We start from the raw sequence: 14731 nt of genomic DNA, 5'->3' as shown, positions 1-14731 counted from the left end.
CCACCAACCCGCATACATGTGAACCAGGCCTAAAGCAATAGTAAAGTAATTTATAAACAACACCTCCTTCAGGTTTAACCACTTCTTGACCACAAGGATTTGCCCTCTTAATGACCAGGCCATCGGATCGGAGCCGAGCGCCAGGACCAGTTATCACCAGTTAGGCCAGACACTGCTTGATGACCTATTTTAGGCCTGGTTCACAGAGTCTGTACTGACTGACTATATAATAATGTGCATAAGTGAACCAAAGCCCCTAAATTCAGCAATGAAATTGAAGTGAGGTGGAAATTTAATAATTTAAATTTAATAATAGAATACCGTGATAATACCGTATACCGTGGCAAAACCTTAATCAATTAATCGCAGCATGAAAATCTGATACCGTCACAAGCCTAGTCTCATCAGACTACAGGACATGGTTCCAGAAATCCATGTCCTTAGTCTGCTTGTCTTCAGCAAACTGTTTGCGGCTTTCTTGTGCATCATTTTTAGAAGAGGCTTCCTTCTGGGACGACAGCCATACAGACCAATTTGATGCAGTGTGCGGCGTATGGTCTGAGCACTGACAGGCTGACCCCCCCACCCCTTCAACCTCTGCAGCAATGCAGCATCTTTTCGTAGAGCAACAATTATTTTCTTCAGATCCTCAGAGAGCTCTTTGCCATGAGGTACCATGTTGAACTTCCAGTGACCAGCATGAGAGAGTGAGAGCGATAACACCAAATTTAACATACCTGCTCCCAATTCACACCTGAGACCTTGTAACACTGAAGAGTCACATGACAACGGGGAGAGAAAATGGCTGACTGGGCCCAATTTGGACATTTTTCACGTAGGGGTGTACTCACTTTTGTTGCCAGTGGTTTAGACATTAATGGCTGTGTGTTGCGTTATTTTGAGGGGACAGCAAATTTACACTGTTATACAAGCTGTACACTCACTACTATACATTGTAGCAAAGTTTAATTTCTTCAGTGTTGTGACATGAAAAGATACAATAAAATACAGGCATACCCCGTTTTAAAGCGGAGTTCCGGGCACAGATGTCATTTTTCAATGAACATACCCCCGGGACAGTCAGGGCTAGCACATTCCACAATGGCTAGCCTCTGATCTGTCCCGGTTCGCACTTACCTTTTAGAAGAAATACTTACTTATAAAATTTCTTCCACAGCGTTTCCATCTCTCGTGGGCAGCTGAAGCCGGCGCGGTCCTCTTCTGTGTCTTCTTCCACATCTTCTTGTCCCAGAATGCGCCTGCAACGGCCCCTCTCGTCACTTCCGGTGCGGCGCCGCATTCCTAAACAGCTTCTGGGCATGCCCAGAAGCTGTTTAGCAGGGGAATGTGGCGTCGCCCGGAAGTGACGAGCGGGGCCGGTGCCGTCGCATTGATTCCGGAGAGCGATGACGTTTAGCTCCCAGGAATCATCGCAGCGCAGGAAGTGACAGCGGAGCCGCGGCGCTGAGGGAGGAAGTACCCTGAGGTGAGTATTTACGATCGTCAATTACAAGGTGAGTTTTTTTAAAAAAAAACCTAACTATCCAATTCCTTTTCAGGTTATGCTGAACTAACGGACGGGCACAAAAAAAAAATATTGATTTTGTGCCCGGAACTCCGCTTTAATTACACTCACTTTACGTACACTCGCAAGTACGGACACAGCCTGGTCAGCTTGGCATGGCACTACTCCAGGTTTGGGAAATCTTTGTCAGCTTGACATGGTACTGCTCCCAAACCATAAGTGACAGGGATATCAAACTTAGGGAGCACCGAGAGGGGACCCAGGACTACAACATATCCTATTTGTGGCTGGCCAGCTTGCCTAGGTAATCTACCATGTCATAGTCCTGGATCACCTTAACATGCTCCCCAAGCTTGGTGTCCTTGTCACTTATGGTTTGGGAGCAGTGCCATGCCAAGCTGACCAAGATTTCCTATGGAGCTAGTGTATTTACATGCATTAAGGAAAAAAAGTATTGCTTCACTTTAAGTACATTTTCTTTTTACATACATGCTCTGGTCCCATTGTGTACTTAAAAGTGGGGTATGCCTGTATTTACAAAAATGTGAAGGGTGTACTCACTTTTGTGAGAGATTAATATATGTGTGATTCTGCACAGAGCGGCAGCCATGTCGCAGTAAAACTGTTATAGGGCAGTCGACAAGTGTGATAAAATATTTGCGAACAACAAATATTTGAGTATATATAGATATAAAAAAAAAATACCCCCCCCCCTTTATTATAATTGATCACATACCCTCTGTCCTCAGCTGCATAATTAACTCAGAGCTAGGGGAGAAGCAGCACACTGGTTTTCCCAGTGACTGGCTGTGCAAGAATGCGGTGTGTCAGGAAAAGCTTAATCATTAGAGGGGAGTGGGCTCAGTTCTCAGCACAGCTAGAGAATCGACCAATCAGTGCTCCCATGCCTAGTGTGGTCAGTTTTGGATAGGAAAGGAGAGGAACTAGCAGGAACACCGCGGATTTCACACAAAGGAACAATACAAAGTGAACAGGATACAATTTCAGTCAAGTACATGCTACAGCAGAAATATTTTAGGAATATGAAATATTGGGTTTTAAAGCTGATCTTCACCCTTCACCCTGTAAGCAAAGTTCCCTTCTCTACATAAAGTTTTTTTTTTTTATTAAAATGTACCTTTTTTTAACCACTTGACCTCCAGAAAATGTATCCCCCCATCTAGACCAGGCCATTTTTTACAATACAGCACTGCGTTATTTTAACTGACAATTGCACGGACTGTATCCCAAAAAAAAAAAAAAAAAAAAAAAAATGTATAACCCCCCCCCCCCCCACCACCACCACAAACCAAGCTCTTTTGATCACCTCTGTTTATTTTTTTTGCGCTATTAAAAAAAAAAGACAATTCTGAAAAAAAATTTCAGCTATAAAATCTATTCAATACAAAAAAATTCAAAAAAATCGAATTTCTTCATAAATTTAGGCCAAGCTTCCATGTTTTATTATCAAAGCTTAAAGCGGTAGTATCCCGCTTTTTTCCACTTTTAACTACAGGTAAGCCTATAATAAGGCTTACCTGTAGTTACAATTAATATCTCCTAAACCGGCACGGTTTAGGAGATATTTGCACTGCATGCAGCCACTCACGCGAGCGGCGCATGCGCTCTGAAGGTCCGGCGGACCTTCAGCTTTCATTGCCGGGAGCTTGTCAGAAAATGACTCCCACACGCATGTGCGGGAGTGACTTCATCGCGGCTCCGGCCAATAACAGCGCCGGAGCCGCCGAACCCAGAAGAGACGCTGAGGGATCATGTCAGCTCCCACAGCGGTGTCCGGGGGTCCGTGTCGGGGCTTCGTTCTAAGGTAAGTAATTCATAATGAGCCCAGTGTCGTGAACGGCGGCTCGCATGCGCTGGAGTGATGTAATCGCGCCTCCGGCCAATCAGGGGCTTTGTTTTTAGGTAAGTACTTCATAATGAACTAGTATAGGGCTGCAACTAACGATTAATTTGTCTGTCGACTAATCTATCGATTATTTTTACGATTAGTCGACTAATCTAACGATTATTTGAATGTTTTGTTTTTTTGCTTAATTTCGTGTTTTTTTGATTAGCTAATTAATCCTGTAATTAATACAGACCCCTCAGTAAGCCCCCCTCCCACTACAGACCCCTCAGTAAGCCCCCCTCCCAGTACAGACCCCCACAGTAAGCCCTCCCACCCAGTACAGACCACTTACTAAGCCCCCCCCTCCCAGTACAGACCCCTCAGTAAGCCCTCCCACCTAGTACATACCACTTACTAAGCCCCCCCTCCCAGTACAGACCCCTCAGTAAGCCCTCCCACCTAGTACAGACCACTTACTAAACCCCCCTCCCAGTACAGACCCCTCAGTAAGCCCTCCCACCCAGTACAGACCACTTAGTAAGCCCCCCTCCCAGTGCAGACCCCTCAGTAAGCCCTCCCACCTAGTACAGACCACTTACTAAACCCCCCTCCCAGTACAGACCCCTCAGTAAGCCCTCCCACCCAGTACAGACCACTTAGTAAGCCCCCCTCCCAGTGCAGACCCCTCAGTAAGCCCTCCCACCTAGTACAGTATGTACTGGGTGGGAGGGCTTACTGAGGGGTCTGCACTGGGAGGGGGGGCTTACTAAGGGGTCTGTACTAGGTGGGAGGGCTTACTGAGGGGTCTGTACTGGAAGGGGGGCTTACTAAGTGGTCTGTACTGTACAGACCACTTAGTAAGCCCCCCTCCCAGTACACTAGTACAGACCCCTCAGTAAGCCCCCCCTCCCAGTACAGACCCCTTAGTAAGCCCCCCCCTCCCAGTACAGACACCCCAGTAAGCCCTCCCACCCAGTACAGACCCCTTAGTAAGCCCCCCTCCCAGTGCAGACCCCTCAGTAAGCCCTCCCACCTAGTACAGGGCTTACTGAGGGGTCTGCACTGGGAGGGGGGCTTACTAAGGGGTCTGTACTGGGTGGAAGGGCTTACTGAGGGGTCTGCACTGGGAGGGGGGGCTTACTAAGTGGTCTGTACTGGGTGGGAGGGCTTACTGAGGGGTCTGCACTGGAAGGGGGGCTTACTAAGTGGTCTGTACTGTACAGACCACTTAGTAAGCCCCCCTCCCAGTACACTAGTACAGACCCCTCAGTAAGCCCTCCAACCTAGTACAGACCCCTTAGTAAGCACCCCTCCCAGTGCAGACCCCTCAGTAAGCCCTCCCACCTAGTACAGACTGACTTGTGTCGCTCCTATTAGAACCGTTCCTGTACTACACTATGGGACGCGACGGACCGTGACTTGTCAGGCTGACCAAGTCGCGGTCCAAGTCGGATCAGGGTGAATGGGCTGTTAAGGGCTAATATGCTCTGACCTTAGCTTTTAATATATAAAAATGTTTTGTTTTGTATCTAGATAACTATAAACAATGTTTTACAAAGTATCTTTTCATTCTATTAGATCAAAGGAATGAACTTCCTCTGTGAGGGCAGTTTAACCAACTTAGCCTTTTTCTGACACTTGTTGCTTACAAGTCAAAATCTGTATTTTTTGCTAGAAAATTACTTCGAACCCCCAAACATTATATATATTTTTTTTAGCAGAGACCCTAGAAAATAAAATGGCAATCATTGCTATCTTTTATGTCACACGGTATTTGCGCAGAAGTCTTTTAAACAAATTTTGGGGAAAAACAAACACTTTAATGAATTTAATAATAAAACATAACAGTAAAGTTAGTCCAATTTTTTTGTATAAATGTAAAAGATGATGTTACGGCAAGAATCGTGATCTTTATTCTAAGCAAAAAAATCGTGATTCTCATTTTATCCAGAATCGTGCAGCTCTAGTTGGTGGGTGTAAATAGCACTGCCTAGTGATCACCAAAGGGGGGGGGGGGGCTTATCAGCGCTGGGCACCATCGCCGCGTCCCCCGATGCCAACGCTGGGCACCCTTATCACATCCGCTGACACCAACGCTGGGCACCCTCATCACATCCGCTGACACCAACGCTGGGCACCCTCATCACATCCGCTGACACCAACGCTGGGCACCCTCATCACATCCGCTGACACCAACGCTGGGCACCCTCATCACATCCGCTGACACCAACGCTGGGCACCCTCATCACATCCGCTGACACCAACGCTGGGCACCCTCATCACATCCGCTGACACCAACGCTGGGCACCCTCATCACATCCGCTGACACCAACGCTGGGCACCCTTATCACATCCGCTGACACCAACGCTGGGCACCCTCAACACATCCGCTGACACCAACGCTGGGCACCCTCATCACATCCGCTGACACCAACGCTGGGCACCCTTATCACATCCGCTGACACCAACGCTGGGCACCCTTATCACATCCGCTGACACCAACGCTGGGCACCCTTATCACATCCGCTGACAACAACGCTAGGCACCCTTATCTGATTTGCCGATACCGTTGCTGGACACCATTATCACATCCACCTACCCCAATGCTGGAGGTTAAACATGCATCCACTGCCACCAATGCTAGGGTTATTATTGCGTCCACTGACACCAACACTGGGGGGGGGGCGCCTTGATTGCAACCATTGACACTGATGGGGCTTATTTTTTATTTCCACTACTTTTAGCATGCAAAAATGCAGCACAACCAAAATGTTGGGGTGCTGAGATGTTAAGCGCTTATTCATTTTAAATGTACTAACTTAACATAATGGCACTCCTATTAAGCATAAATTTGCCACTATTGTGTAGCCCTCTCAAGTGTGGAGGGTTGCAATTAAAGAGGAAGTAAAGCCGCTGAAAAAAAAATGTGAAAAAAAAAAACCTGTAAAAACAAAGGCATAATAAGCTAGTATGCATCACATACTAGCTCATTATGAAGTACTTACCTAAAAACAAAGCCCCTGCAGTACCAACAGGACAGCCGACATGTCCGGCCGTCCTGCTTCCTGGATCGCGTCCTCCGGCCATCTGATTGGCCGGAGGCGCGATTACATCACTCCCGTGCATGCGAGCTGCCATTCACGGCACTGGGCTCTGAAGGAACGGCACGGGTGGCCGTTCCTTCAGAGCGCATGCGCCGATGACGTCATCGGCTGCATGCACTGTAAATATCTCCTAAACGGTGCAAGTTTAGGAGATATTTATAGCATCTATAGGTAAGCCTTAAAGCGGAGTTCCAGCCTCAAAAATGACTTTGTGCCATCCGCTTGCTTTAAATGCCCTATAAAACAAATGGTTAGTCTCGATTTTTTTTTCCCTTTACTTACCTCGTTTTTGAAGAAAGTATACTCACCTTCCTTCTACTTCCTCCCTCTGCGGCCCGCGCCGTCACTTCCTGCTTGCGTTGACTCCTGGGAGCTGAACGTAATCACTCCATGGAGTCAATGCGCCTGTGAGTTCCGGTGCAGGCGCGTCATTTCCTGCTAAAACGCTTCTGGGCATGCCCAGAAGATGTGCAGGGATGACGCGCCTGCCCCGGAACTGACGAGCGGGACCGGTGCAGGTGCATTCTGGGACGGAGAGAACAACGAAGAAGACGTGATGGCTTCAGCTACCCACACCTGAGATGGCAGCGCTGGACAAGAAATTTTCAAGGTAAGTATTTCTTCTAAAAGGTAAGGGCAACCTGGGACAGTTCAGAGGCTATCCATTATGGAATGTACTAGCCCCGACTGTCCCGGGGGTATTTTTAGCTAAATGTCACCCCCGAGGCAGGAACTCCGCTTTAAAGTGAACATGGTAGTGAGCCCTAGTAGAATGTTAATCCTAGGTTCTTTAGGGAGCAGACAGAATCTCCACCACTAGCCCTGACTGTCCTGGGGGTATTTATTTCTAAAAAAAAAACTTTTCTGAGGCCGGAACTCCGCTTTAATATAGGCTTACCTATAGGTAAATGTCAACAAAGTGGGTTTACAACCACTTTGAAGCTTCTCTATAATAGAAGGTCACAACAGACCTAGATCAATGGTCTCTGAATCCCCGTCAGGCTCCACCTGCCCAGGTTCATTACTCCTTGACCGTGATATCCAGGTGACAGCTGTGGGAGGGGAGCTCAGCTACACTAGGGGCCCTTTCACACAGGCGCTCCGTATGTCCGCAAATCATCCTATTTTTTTGCGGATGATTTGCGGACATAATGTAAGTCAATGCTATTGCGGATGACCATCCGCTGACATCCGATTTTCTTCCTTTCAGTTCTGTTACGTTTTTTGGAACGGAACAGAACCCTATTTTGCCTCCATTCAAAAAACAGAAAGGAAGCAAAATCGGATGTCAGCGGTGTCATCCGCAATGCCCATAGACATAAATTATGTCCGTATATCATCCGCAAACGGATGGGATATGCGGACATACGGAGCGGATGAACGCCCTGGGCTCAATGCGCCTGCACACAAGGTGCTTAACACAAATTCATGAACCTGTTTCCAGCGTGAACATGAATCTGTGGCCCGCACCAACATTTGTCATGCAGAGGCACATCTGAATTATGAAGAGTCTAGACCAGGGTTCATCCTGAGGTTGCTAGGGGTTCCTTGAGCAATTTCTGCCTCTCAGATAAGTTTACAATGACACCATTGTTCCTTTTAGCAAATTCTTCCCAATGATGACAAGAGTAAGGAGCATTCTTCCCACTGACTCTCACACTAATGTGTCAGGAGTTGAATATTTTTAGCAGGGTGTCCATGAGACCAGAAATTTAAATGGTTCCTCTGTGATGCAAAGGTTGTTCTTTACACTGTGGACGAATCCCCCTCTATATAAGACCTGTGAAGAAGGCATGATGCTGATGTAGGTTACATAAAGCTCTATGACACAAAGCTGATTGGGCCTTGACTTCCCGAGCACTGTATCACACATCCGCATGCTATGGCGATTACTAGTTCCCCATGACTCGGGCTAATCTCTCACAGAACAGTACACAGCAGCAGCTCCCATTTCATACAACCAATGACTCCATTTCCATCTCAGAGCCCACACAAAACACAGGCTGCCCATGGAGAGCCCTCCTTGTAATATTGCTGTGCGGCAGCTCTTCTCACACATACACAAAGAGCTGCCGGCTCCTTGTCATATTCATAGTCCGTGTGAGAGGAGGGACTCGGAGCACCATTCCCTCTCTCCGCTCATGTCTTCTCACACTCAGCCATCACCATACAGGCCGGTCTGCTTTCCTCACCTCCTTCTCCCTTCCCGCTGCTTCCACGGTCTCCGGCAACCTGCGCTGCCTGATGACGACACCGTCCAGGCCGGAGACTGAGACAGGCGCCTGAATGACGTCACACGCAGAGCTGCTCCGCTACGTTTCCATCTACTGACGTCTCAGCGTGCAAATTACTGTTCTTCGGTGATAGGGGAAGGAAGGGAACGTGTGTGGAAGATGGACCTCTCAGGGGGGCTCAGCTAGGAAGTTTACGTAATAGCCAGCCATTCATTTTATAACTTAAATAGTGCTTAGTCATGTCACACAGGCTGTTTATTTGTAGCAAAGCCACTGCTGTGAAACAAAATGCAAAGCAATACTCCAGGTTAGCAGGCATCCCATTCTCCAGAAACTAATCTCAGGGAGGTGGCTAACTCATTTCATGGAAGTGGCACTCCGCTTCGCTAGAGCGCCCCCCCCCCCCCCCACTAATTTAAAGGGGAGTTCCACCCTAAAATTACTCTTCTGTTCATCTTCATGCCCGGGGTCACCTTAAAGAGGAGTTCCGGGCAGAAAAACGTTTTTTTCCTGAACATACCCCCGGGACAGTCAGGGCTAGCACATTCCACAATGGCTAGCCTCTGATCTGTGCCGGTTCGCACTTACCTTTTAGAAGAAATACTTACTTAGAAATTTTCTTCCACAGCGTTTCCATCTCGGTTGTGGGCAGCTGAAGCCGGCGCGGTCCTCTTCTCTGTCTTCTTCCGCGTCTTCGTGTCCCAGAATGCACTGCACCGGCCCCTCTCGTCACTTCCGGTGCGGCGTCGCCCGGAAATGACGAGCGGGGCCGGTGCGGCGCATTGATTCCTGGGAGCTATGACGTTTAGCTCCCAGGAATCATCGCGAGGCAGGAAGTGACGGGGTGAGCCTCGGCGCTGGAGGAGGAAGCTGTCATAGGTGAGTATTTACGATCTTCAATAAAAAGGTGAGTAAACAAAAAAAAAAAAAATAACTATCCAATTCCTTTTCAGGTGCGGCATACCTAGCGGAGGGGCACAAAAAAAAAATCTTTTTTGTGCCCGGAACTCCGCTTTAAAAAGAAATGGATAATCGCATTTTTTTTATTTTTACTTACCTTGGATTAGAAGAAAATATACTTACCTTACTTCCTCTTCCTTCCTCGGCGGCCACGGCCCGTCGTCACTTCCTGGCTTGCATTGATTCCTGGGAGCTGAACGTCATCGCTCCCAGGAATCAATGCGCTTGCACCGGCCCCGACGTCAGTTCCGGTGCAGGCGCCGTCATACCTTGCTAAACAGCTTCTGGGCATGCCCAGAAGCTGTGCAGGGATGACACTGCAGACCCGGAAGTGACGGCGGGGCCGGCGCAGTGCATCGTGGGACCGAAGAGGATGCAGATGAGGATCGCGCTGGCTTCAAGCTGCCCACACCTGAGATGGCAGCGCTGGAGAAGAAATTTTCAAGGTAAGTATTTCTTCTAAAAGGTAAGTGCGAACCGGGACAGATCAGAGGCTATCCATTATGGAATGTACTAGCCCTGACTGTCCCGGGGGTATTTTTGTGTCATTTTTTTTTTCTTTTTAGGTGGAACTCCGCTTTAACACAACGAGAGGATGATCAGATGAAATGGAATCAGTATACAGAGGTTCACTTCTTCTGAGAGATATTAAAGGAACACTCTAACCACCATGACCGCTTCAGTGATTTGAAGTGGTTATGGTGGTAGGAGTCAGAAACACTGCACATGCTGGGATATTTACAATTATGTGCTGGGGAATAGTTGCACCCCTAGCACACATTACTTAGGCAGCCAGAAAATGTAATGTCCTTATTCATACAGATACATGTATGAACAAGGACATGACATATTATGACAAAACACAACTAGTTATTAAAAAACATATTGCAACAATTTACACACGCTAATGCACATACCTTTTCTTTCTTATTTTGCAGACAGCTGGCGGGTACTGCTGGTGCATTTACTGCTGGCGGTTACTGCTGGCGATTACTGCCAGCAGTTGCTGCTGGCAGGTATTGCTGGTGTGTACTGCTGGTGGTTATTGTTGGTGGGTAATGCTGGTGGGTACTGCTGGCGGGTAATGCTGGTCATGCGGGAACTGCTTGTGGAAGCAGAGGCTGCAGTAGAGAGCAGAGCCGCTGCTTCCTGTATGGCTCCTGTCACAGGCAGAGTGCATTTTATATCACTCCGCCTGTTACAGAGCCGGAACCATACAGGAAGCAGCAGCTCTGTCACTGACTGCAGACATCCTAATGGGCCATACACACTATAAGATTTTCTGAAGACTTTTTCCTTCAGACTTACCAAAACCATATAATATCAGGTCAAACCTAAACACTTTCAATTTGTATGCAATCTAGCAGGCCCTTGCACTACATAGAAAAGGTAAATCTGAAGGAAATCTAACCACAAAAGTTGGATAGTGTGTATCCAGCTTAAGTCTCCCGCGGCAGCCTGGAGATCGCACGGCACTTGCAGGTGTCCGTGAGCCACCGGCCAGTCACGGGAGACTTGGGATGTCTGCTTTTGTTAAGAAAAAATTCCCCTCTGGGTGTTTAATGTACATTGCAACGATTTTAAAGCGGAGCTCCACCTAAAAGGGAAGCTCCGCTTGTTTGCCTCCCCCTCCGCTGCCACATTTGTTTTTAACAGGCACCTGCAGAGTTCTAATGAGGAAAGTAACAGGGTCTGCATCCCTTAACCACTTGCCGACCGCCGCACGACTATCTACGGCGGCGGTCAGCCCCTCACAGGCAAAGTGACGTAGGTCTACGTCGCTCGCCTGTGAGGGTTTAGGGAGCGAGCGCGCGCCGCCTGAGGCGCGCTCCCGCTCCCGCGTGGTCAGGGACCCCCCCGCGCGTGTGACCGGCGGACCCGATCGCCGCCGGCCACTCTGCGATCGGCGGGGGAGAGGGAGAAAGTCAGGCAGCTTGTGTAAACAAGCTGCCTGTCATTCTCCTCTCTGTATGAGAGATGATCACATGGATCTACTATGTAGATCCATTGATCACTCTGCATACAGTTGAAGCCACAGCCAATCACAGTTAGAATCACGCCCCTAGGGACACACACAGCCCCTCCCTCTCAAATAAAGTTAACCCCTTCACTACCAGTGTATTTTTACAGTAACAGTGCATATATATAGCACTGATTACTGTAGAAATGTCACTGGTAACCCCAAAAGTGTCAAAAATGTCAGTCAAGGGTCCGATCTGTCCGCCGCAATGTCGCAGTACCGCAAAAAAAATCGCAGATCGCCGCCATTACGCGTTAAAAAAAAAAACAACAAAAATGACAAAAATCTTTCCCTTTGTTAGTAAACGCAATAACTTTTGCGCAAACCAATCAAAATACGCTTTTTGCGATTTTTTTTACCAAACATAGGTAGCATAAAACAAATTGGCCGAAAATATTAAAAAATTTTGATTTTTACATTTTTTTTGGGGGGAATTTCATATAAAAAAAAGGGAAAAATATTGCTATTTTTGCAAAATTGACGCTCTTTTTTTGTTTATAGCACGTGATCAAAAAATCGCACAGGTGATCAAATACCGCCAAAAGAAAGCTCTGTTTGTGGGAAAAAAAGGACGCCAAATTCGTTTAGGTACAGCGTCGCACGACCGCGCAATTGTCCGTTAAAGTCACGCAGTGCCGAATCGCAAAATACCCTCTGGTCGTTTAGCAGCCAAATCCTCCGGGGCTTAAGTGGTTAAACGTGTTTTCCTATTGGTAGTATCTCACCAAAAATGACATTTTTGTTGCAGGGGATGCTCAAAATCTAAATTATGTCTTAGAGCAGACTTCTGGGAAAATCAGTGAGCCAATTACACAAGCAGGAAATTATGTTTCTGGGGGGGGCGTTCTGTACACGTTCTTTGTACAGAACAATGCAATATTGCATTGCATTTTACAGAGAATTACAGCATTGCAGACTGAAAAGGAAAGGTAATTTTTAATAACATTCAAATACAATATGAATGTTGCGCAATTGTCTACGCTATATTATTATTATTTTTTTTCTTTTGCTATTTTTTTCCCCAGAAAAGTGGAGTTACCCATTATTACACAAGCAGGAAATTATGTTTCTGGGGGGGCGTTCTGTACACATTCTTTGTACAGAACACTTCCGTGTAGCGATATTGCATTGCATTTTACAGAAAATGACAGCATTGCAGACTGAAAAGGAAAGGTAATTTTTAATAACATTCAATTACAATATGAATGTTGCGCAATTGTCTACGCTATATTATTATTATTTTTTTTTCTTTTGCTATTTTTTTCCCCAGAAAAGTGGAGTTACCCATTAAAAAAAAAAAAACTCCACACAGCTGGGTTTAACACGCATTTAAGGAGAAGTAGGGGCAGAGCTATTTTGGCTATACTTCTAAGGATCAAAGGAATGCACTTCGTTCTGCACTCCTGTGACCGGTTTTTAGCTGACAGTGGGCTAAAGTCCACAGGCATCACTCAGCCGGTCCAAGCTCAGGAAGAATCCCAACTTTACTGTCAGGATCCACCCAGATATCCAGACCAGTAGCTGGCCCAGTCTGGCAGCAAGTCGCTGGGAGACTGAGCCAGCCACTCCCGCCCCCTTCTCAGCCCAGCACTCCAGTGAAGAAACGAAGGAGGAAGAATTGTGCTGTGAACAGGTTGTAAAGTGCATATATTAAAAGGCAGCAGCTATAAACCCTGTATAAAAGGACACTTACCAGGGATCCAGTGCCATGCTCATCTGGGGTAGTTCATTACTAGCCTTTGGGGTCCCGGCGCCGACATAATAACTGGGGGCAGCCAGCTGTGCTGCTTGTGACTTCTCAGCCAGCTGCCCACTGCTCATATGTGAGCCGCTCTGTGTTTTGTGAATGTCCCCGCAATCTTCTGGGACCTGTGAAGGGGGAAAAGAGAATATCCACTCGGCTCACGTAGGCGATCCAAGTGGAAGTGGGAGTGGGTACCTGTCAAAGCAATAAGGACTTAAAGCGTAACTTTTCTTTTTCCCTTTTTAGGTGGAGTTCAGCTTTAACTAACGGAATGAAGTGTAAGGGACCCTCAAAACACGCCCAATGCTAGAGAATATATAAACCAGAGGTTCGGTTCTGCCTATACTGAGTCCCTAGATAAATAAATAGGGTGGACAGGGATCCACAATGAGTAATAGGGCTACCAAGTCCAAAGGGACTAAAGGAAGGGTCCCCCTGAAGGACCATGTAGATTAAACAGTGAGAGAATTTATAAAAGAAAAATATGGAATTTGGGTTACAGAATCATTACCTATTTGAGCAGAATGGACACAATGTAACAGTAGACCTAAAGGGTGTTTTGATGTTCAAGTGGTTGTAAAAATATATATATATATATATATTTTTACCTTAATGCATTCTCTGCAATAAGGTAAAAAAAAAAAAAAAAAAACTTTTAAGTGCAGCTTCCTCCAGAGCCCCCCCCCTAAATACTCATCACTTGAGCCCAGTTTCCATTCAGCGCTGTGCACATGTGTAGCAACTCTTCTCCAAGCTCTCACAGGCTTGGCAATCAAAACGTGTGAGCAGAGAGTGGGGAGCTGGGGCGAGCCTCAGGATTGAGCACACTGGAGTACATCCATAGGAAGCGGCTTCCTATGGGAACACTCGGCGGGGGAGGAGTCAGGAGTGCCCACGGAGAAACTGAAAAAAGAAGGATAGGGGCTGCTCTGTGCAAAACAATTGCACAGAGAAGGTAAGTATAACAGTTTTATTATTTTAATGAAAAAAAAAGAAGCTTTACTACCACTTTAAGTTATGGTATGAATTTATTGCCAGGTATGGACTATAACTAGTGAATACTGAAACATGGAAAAAGCTAAAACAAGGAGAAAGGAAAGTCAAATTGTTCTAGTATAATGATTACCAGAACTTTTGGCACTGGCCCAAATAAAATGTTCCATATGTGGTCAGAGAAGGAATATGGGTGAAGCACTATGGCTGTCTGTCTGATCATAGAAACTAGAGTATGAGAACTACAGTAGGAGGAGAAAACTTAAAATAAAGATAGCAGGTTAAGCACATTATAAGGATGA

At 46.7% G+C, this 14731-nt stretch overlaps 1 protein-coding gene across 1 annotated transcript in view; it reads right to left on the bottom strand.

The window, feature by feature from the left end:
* The window catches only part of SMARCAD1 (SNF2 related chromatin remodeling ATPase with DExD box 1), a 261584-nt gene extending 252794 nt beyond the window's left edge, over window positions 1–8790 (bottom strand). Inside the window, exon 1 of the mRNA XM_082268551.1 lies at window positions 8671–8790. The gene's annotated coding sequence lies outside the window, so the exon portion shown is untranslated. The remainder of the gene's footprint in view (window positions 1–8670) is intronic.
* Between the last annotated feature and the right edge of the window lie 5941 nt (window positions 8791–14731).

Source organism: Pelophylax lessonae, assembly GCF_965119305.1.
Source record: "Pelophylax lessonae genome assembly, chromosome: 1".
NCBI classification, from domain to species: domain Eukaryota; kingdom Metazoa; phylum Chordata; class Amphibia; order Anura; family Ranidae; genus Pelophylax; species Pelophylax lessonae.
The sequence above is the reverse complement of the archived record's forward strand: the minus strand, read 5'-3'. Positions and strand labels throughout refer to the sequence as shown.